This window comes from Nannospalax galili, unplaced genomic scaffold (assembly GCF_000622305.1).
Source record: "Nannospalax galili isolate Female #2095 unplaced genomic scaffold, S.galili_v1.0 scaffold18, whole genome shotgun sequence".
NCBI classification, from domain to species: Eukaryota; Metazoa; Chordata; class Mammalia; order Rodentia; family Spalacidae; genus Nannospalax; species Nannospalax galili.
The window spans coordinates 7,457,870-7,465,598 of NW_008346548.1; the positions used below are offsets into that span (position 1 = coordinate 7,457,870).

General features: G+C 38.4%; 1 pseudogene; it reads right to left on the bottom strand.

Annotated features, from left to right (window-relative positions):
* Positions 1–556: 556 nt before the first annotated feature.
* LOC103742024 overlaps positions 557–7,729 on the bottom strand; it is an 11,644-nt pseudogene continuing 4,471 nt past the window's right edge.

Here is a 7,729-nt window from a genome sequence, read left to right on the forward strand (position 1 = left end):
ATCAAAGAGCTTTACCCAAATCACAAGAAAAGTATAGATATCAATTTATTAAAGGGATGCAGTTCACTGCTGAAGAATAAAGAGGGACTACAAAGGGAGTCATATAAAGTTCAAATCTCAGGAATCAAATCTCCGAAGCAATTTATGTTTTTGTTATTAAGCAAAAAGAGATGAAAACCTCAAAGTGAGAAGCCTATCAATAAGCGTCATGCTATAGAACAATCACAGACTCAAGATTTGGGTGTACTGGATTGACAGTTTGAAAAGGGCTTTGTTCTCCTTTATAAATGATCACATCTAGAATAGGACCATGTTAATAGTGATTACTGTTCCTAATAGTCACCCAGTCTCAAAGCTCAACAGGCTTCAGGAAGGATCCTAAGCCTTGCTTTTATTAAAGCAAGTTTGTGAAAATCATTTAGTTCAACCAAATCTCTTCAGGAACTTTCCACTGACATTTTAAAAAAATATGTAAAAGAACTGTATCTTATAAAAAGCCTCCTCAGTACCAGAAAAAAAAAATAATGACAGATGTTGAACCCGTTGTTTTGGTACGTTATTCATCATCTTTAGAGCCAGTTTTGCTTAAATGCTGAAGATGAAAATGTACAGATTCCCCAGGAAATCCCAAAGGTTGCAGGAGGAAAAACAGAAAATAAAACTTTCATTATTTGATGGCAATAACTGTAATAATTTTGAAGACTAGAAAATAAGTATTCTAGACCTTCACAACATCAACCCAGTTCCAGCCTGGAAGAAGTTCCCCTTTGTGATCTGTACTGTCTAACAGCTTGTTTCTGAGCTTTTGAAAGTTGTTCTTTTTGTCCTTTTTCTATCTGACAGGGCTATGTTGGGAGTTTCAACTGAGATGATACTGATTTTAGATGTGATAGAATTAACAGGATGGTGGTTCTCCATGAACTATTCTTGATTGTACTTAGCATATTCAAACAGTGTGTAGGTTATGACTCCAAGATTGACTTCCTCTGCCTCCTGTAACTTGCCTAATATATTCTGCTTTACAGCAGAGGAGATAGGAAATGGTGTTGTTAAGAAAAAAGCATTCATAGATATAACTGGAAGTGTCTGAGGATATGTTTCGGTCCAGGAAATCTCTACTAAGAAGGCTTTGGGATCGCCATTTTCACCTATCCTATATTGAAATGAAACTGGACTTAATTCCTGGAAACTTTCATCTTCTTCATAAATAGGACGTAAAGCTTCTAGTTCCATCTCCTGGTCCTCGTTGGCACCTATCGAGCTGAACAGACAGCGTTGGCAACCATGAAGAGCTGACCGGCAGTGGCCGGAAGGCCAGCATGCCCGGCTTCTGTGCCTCGGCCTTAGGGGACCCTCGCAGCTGTGGGGACGAGCTTACGCAGGCCGGTCCTCTGCAGGGCCAAGCCCGGGAGGTGGGCTGTCTTATTTTATATTTTTATTTTATGTATATGAGCGTATTGATTGCATGTGTGTAAGTGCAATGCCTGCAGAGATCAGAAGAGGGCGTTCGTTGGATTCCCCTGGAACTGGAGTTAGGGATAGTTGTTAGCCACCTTGTCGGTACTGGGAATTGAACCCAGGTCCTCTGCAAGAGAAGCCAATGCTGCTAACTATTGAACCATCTCTCCAACCCCGACTTTTTGCTAAATATTCTTTCAGTTTTTTGCTATGCGATTTATACACACAGATACATAAGTACATGTCATTGCACACATCTAAAAATCTTTTTACTTGATTGTAATGGTATAGATGCTTGTAAAGAAATTGAAACCACACGGAAGATGCAGAATATGTTTCATACATACAAATATGTCTTCACTTAAGAATATGCTTTTGGGGCTGGAGAGATGGCTCAGCTGCTAAGAACACTGACTGTTCTTGCAGAAGACCTGGGTTTAAATCTCAGCACCGACATGGCAGCTAACAACTGTCCATAACTCCAGTTCCAGGGGATCCAACAGCCTCTTCTGTCCTCCAAGGGCATTGTACTACATGGGTGCACTTACCTACATGCAGGCAATACATGCATACACATAAAATAAAAATGATAAAATATTTCTAAAAAAGAATTATATAAAAAAAGAATGCTTAAAAAAATTTTTTTTGTATGTATGAGAGTTTTGCCTGCTTATATGTAAGCGCACCATGTGTGTACAATGCTGTCAGAGGCCAGAAAAGTGTTGTTGAATACCCTGGTACTGGAGTTACTGACAGTTGTTAGCCTTGTGAGCTGCCATGTGGGTGATGGGAACCAAACCTGGGTCCTCTGCAAGAGCAGCCAGTGCTCTTAACAACTGAGCCATCCCTCCAGCACCTGTTTTTTGATGTTTTAATATCTCTGAAATGAGGATGCAGCTGAAAATCTGCTATTGGCCAGGCCAAGGTCATGATGTGGCTCTCATGGCCTGTGCTTTTGTGGACATGCCTGAAACTTTCCATTGACACCCTCTGCCAAGAGCAAGAATCTACTGTATCAAAACTTGCCGAGGGGACATCAATCATTGGGAAAAGGATCCCAGCACGACAATGACCCATTTTTTTTTGAAAAAGTCATATCATCTATACTTTGATAGTATAGAGGACACTGTTGTAGAGAAAGTCACTGACAGCAGCTATGACCTGAAAAGTGATCAGAGAGCTTGGCATTGAGGACAAAGACATTTTCTTTTCTTCTCTTTTTTTTTTTTTTTTTTTTTTTTTTTCCTGTAGCCCCAGCTGGCCTGGAATTTTTAAAAAAAAAAACTTTAAAGGTAAGCCCAAAGCAGTGCTTTAATTAAATTTAAAATAAAAACCCTAAGTGCTCTTGTAATGGTACATAAAATTGAATTTTACAACCATTGTTATGTTCCATTAGATGAAATGTAACTACACAGAGCTTTGATATTAAACCATGGGTGGATTAAAAAGAATACTGTTTTTCTCCCCTCGCTTCCCCCCTTTTTTTTTTAAATCTAGGCCTTGACTACTTAAAATAACATCAGAATCAGCTAAAGGCCAGCGAACACTCAGCTAGGAGCATATATAATCCTGGAAGCTTCTTCATTGTAAGATTTTAAAGGACCATTCCACGTTTTTCTATCATAGCTGATTGGTTTATCCTTTTTTCAGGTTTAAATGTGATAATTTGTATTTTTACTAGGTAATTCCCCACTCTTTTTAGGATTCCAGTTTGTTGACATAGGGATTCTTTAATACTTTTTCATCACTTTTCTATTGTGGTTAATTTTATCAACTTGTTCAGTATTTATTTATTTATTTATTTATTTATTTATTTATTTATCTATTTATTTATTTATTTATCTATTTATTTATTTATTTATGTTTGGTCTTCTTTGAGACAGGGTCTCCTGTTCCAGCTGGCCTGGAACTCACTATGTAGACCAGGCTGGCCTTGAACTCACAGATATCTGCATGCCTCTGCCTCCTGAGGGCTGGGATTAAAGGCGTGTGCCACCACACCCAAATTTTTAAAATTTTATGTGTATAAAGTGTTTTGCATGAATGTTGCATGAATGTATATATACCACATGTATGACTTGTGCCCAGGGATGCTAGAAGAGGGTGTTGTGCCCCCTAAAAGTGTAGTTACAGATGATTGTGAGTTTCCATGTGGGTGCTGGGAATTGAACCTGGGTCCTCTGCAAGGGCAGCCAGTGCTCTTAACCACTGAGCCATCTCTCCAACCCTGTTCAGTCTTTTCTTTTTAAATTTTATTTATTTTATTTTATTTTTAATCATGTGCATATGTATGTGTGTGTCTGTGTAACTGCACATTAGTACTGGAGCCCTCAGAGGCCAGAGGTGTCAGATTTCCTGGAGCTGGAATTACAGGTGGTTTTTGGCCACCCAGTGTGGGTTCTGGGAATCAAACTCAGGTCCTCAGGAAGAACAGTACACACTCTTAATTACTGGACCATTTCTCCTGCCCCTGTTCAGTCTTAATCACACCAGGTCATTATACTTTTTTGTACATGAAATTTCATATTTACTTATATTTTCTTTTTTTGTACTATAATAACTTTAGATTAATCCTTCATTTCTGCTTTGTTTTTCCCCTTTTGCTGTTTTTTTTTCTGCTTATGATGAAACAAATTATTTTATTTTCTCTGACTTAGTATTGAAAACATTTAAGGTTATATCTTCATTTTCTGAGTACAGTTTCCACTGTGACATTTGGATTTTGGTAAAAACATATTCTCTTTTGGTTGCTTTATAAATATTTTATAATTTAAATTTTTTCCTGTTTGCATTAATTTTAATCATTTATTTTCATTAAAAAATTTTAATTATGTGTACGTATGCATGTGTGTCTGTGTGAGGATACATACATGTGAGTGCAGGTTCTTCCAGAGGCCACAGGATCCCCTGGAGCTGGAGTTATAGTTGTTTGTGAGCTGCCCAACATGGGTGCTGGAAACTGAACTCTGGTCTTCCACAAGAGCAATATGAGCTCTTAACAGCTGAACTATCTCCTCCTCCCAATTTTGATTACTTATTAATTAGTTTTCAGGGTCGCAATATGCACCCCTGGCTGACCTGGAACTTACTATGTAGTCCATCTGGCTTCAAACTCAGGGATCTGCCTGCCTCTGCCTCCTGAGTACTGGCATCAGAAGTGTTTTCCACCACACCTGGCATTTGATTACTTTTATATGATCTATTTTCAGTGCTATTTGACTGAGATCAGAAAATATATCTGAGAAGATAGCTCAGTGGTCCTGTGGATGCTTTGTCGGTAAAGGGCCCTGGGTGCAACCCTCAGCATCATAAACAATAACAACAACAACAAACAGAGCCAGAGAATGTAGCTGTGAGATTTTGTTTAGGATACACTCTTTTTTTTTTTTTTTTTTTTTTCTTTCCAGGTAGGATCTTTCTTTGTAGCCCAGGCTGACCTTGAACTCATGATCTGCCTACCTTTGCCTTCTGAATGCCGGATTATAGCCACCGGTTCACCTCAAGGATTTATTTATGATTAAAAGTAACTAGCTTTTTGGCATATTCCACGATACCAAAACATATTTTGTTGTTTTTTGAGAAATGTTAGATTCTATACATAGGAATTCATTATGTTACACTATTTATTCAATTCTTATACCATGCTATGCTGTATATAACATATGTACAAGATTTTCCCTGTTCTGAAATCAGCAGACTGCTTCAATGATATTGAAGACTTCCAATATAATTATTTTATTTAATCCCTCTTGTATGTCTTACAGTTTTTGCCTAATGCATTTAGTTTATATATATGGTGACTGATTTTTTTAAAAAAATTTAATTTAATAAGCACATGATTAGAAGAAACATTTCATTACAGCTTTAATATATTCAGTAACAATTTCCAGAGTAAGGACACAGCTCTTTCAAAAGTGGCTGTAAATTTTTAGGTTCACAGTTGAATTAATACAGTTATACAATATTGAACTCAGTATAAACCCTGTAAGACATAAAATTGAATGAAATTTTAACCTTTAAAGAAGAGCTCCATTTCATTTTAAAATATGCTGTTTCCTACATTTTTAATGCTACTAAAACTCAGATGTTTGCCCATGTGTCTTTATGTGTACCTGATGATTCCTAGTCAAAGTCGGTTATGAAAAAAAAGGATCCTTGGCACCTGTGTATGTCTATAAAGTCATCAGGTAGATTTCAATGATAATGTTTATCACCTCTACTAAGTAACATGAAGTAAATTTTCATGCTTCCTCCTCAAATATGATTTTTTTAAAAAAATTGTTGATTTTTTTTGTGTGTATATCATACAGAACATCCTAAACAAACTTATATATCTATATATCTACTTCCCAAATGGCACCCTCCCATAACCTTCCTGCTCCCACTGGAGTCCATATACTCTATCACCCCATTACCATCCACTGTGTTGTCGGCACCCCCAGCCATTCCCCAGTGCTTGTCTATCTGCTGAATCTAGTCAGCCTACGTAGAGATCCTTGTTTTAGGAAGATCAACTGTTCCTCATCTAGCAGCAATCAGTTGTCAATATTCCTTTAGATAAGATTGGGGTCTGCTGTTCATTTTCCCAGTTCTATGCTGGGTTACTGTCTGGGAGTCTTTTAGGCCACTCTGGCCAATAACTCAAAGGAAGGTATCTTCTGTCTGGCATTGTTTCTTGTTATTTGGCTTTAGCTATACATATGGATTCTTAAAAAAATTATACTGACCCCTTTAATCTTTGGTTATACTTTCTTTTTGGGTGTTCAAGACCCTGCAACTGGCCCAGACAAACCAATTTACTTTTACTCTTAAGGTCATTTGAGGATCTGTTCCTCACGGGTCACATGGGCTTGGGAGGAGCCCCTGGCTCCTTTCTTTTACCAGTTCCATCTATGTGAAGATAAGTCAAAAGTCCTGCTCGACCATGGCTGGCTTCGCTTGGAAGCATGGAGGAAATGTTTCCTCTGTGTTGACCCTCCTCTTTGTAGACTGGACACTGGTTCAAGTCCATCTGGTGGGATCTCCATGGCCTCCTTGATCAAGAGGACAGGTGACTCACCACAGTTACAGGACATTTTGAGAGATGCTCATAGTCCCCTGGAACTTAGTCAACCTAGGAGGGAAAGGAACAAAAACTGTCCTTTTTGTCCCTCTGACCAGATTAGTATAGGCCTCATAGTATGGCTGTTAAACATCCAAGAAGTTTAGTTCCACCAGTCTGGTACTTTTAATTACCATGTGCCATGTAGATAAGGCTTGGGCAAAGACCAAACACTCTCAGATAAATCTTGCCTAGACCTACATTATATTCTTTGATCTGGTTGTATGTATAATTTGTCAGTAGGTTGTTGGACTAATATGGTTCCCTCTGGTTTTTTAAAACGAGCTAGGCATTGTTTATCTCTTGCATTGTCTAACCCTTCCACTATGGTTTCCTCATTTAAAGTGCACCCATTTTTCCCATTTCTCTCTTAATTATACACTTCTCCTATGGTCCCACCTCTCTTGAGCTCCTTCTTTCCCTTTATCCCCTAGGTTCCTTGTATAGCCTTCTGTATTAGTCAGGGTTCTTTAAAGAAATAGATCTGGTAGAATGAATATATATATGTGTAGAGATTTATAAGCTTAGCTCACAGGATAGAGTCCGAGTAGTCCAACAATGGCTGCACCACACTGGAGAGGCTGAGAATCAGTAGTTGCTCAGTCCACAAGGCTGAATGTCTCAGTAGTCCGAAGCTGGTGCTGAAGGTCTGATGAATTCCAAAAAGATCAGCTAGTCTTCAGTCTACAGCAGCAAGACAAACTCACCAGCGAGAGAGAAGGCAAGCTGCAAAAAGCCCCGCATTCTCCTCTGCCTTGGTTTTTTATACCGGCTGCCATCAGAAGGTAACACCCACATTTAGGGTGTGTCTTCCAGCTTTAGATGATCCAATCAAGAAGATCTCTTTCATTTCAGTTAATTCCAGATCCAATCAAGTTGACACCCAGGATTAGCCATCACACCTTCCTTCCCCTCTCCCTTTAAAATAACCCCATTTTTATCCATATCTCCCTTATTAACACCTGTTTCCTACTGTTCTCTTTCAGATTCTTTCTTTTCCTTTACCTCCCTGGTTCCTTTTCATTATCCTGGTAGTATTGGAATGTAGATCTTCTTTAAATATCTGGTAGAATTCTGCTACAAATCCATCTGGTCCTGGGCTTTTTTTAGTTGGGAGGTTGTGTATTACTGTTTCAATGTCCTTATGTGTTATGGGTCTGTTTAAAGGGA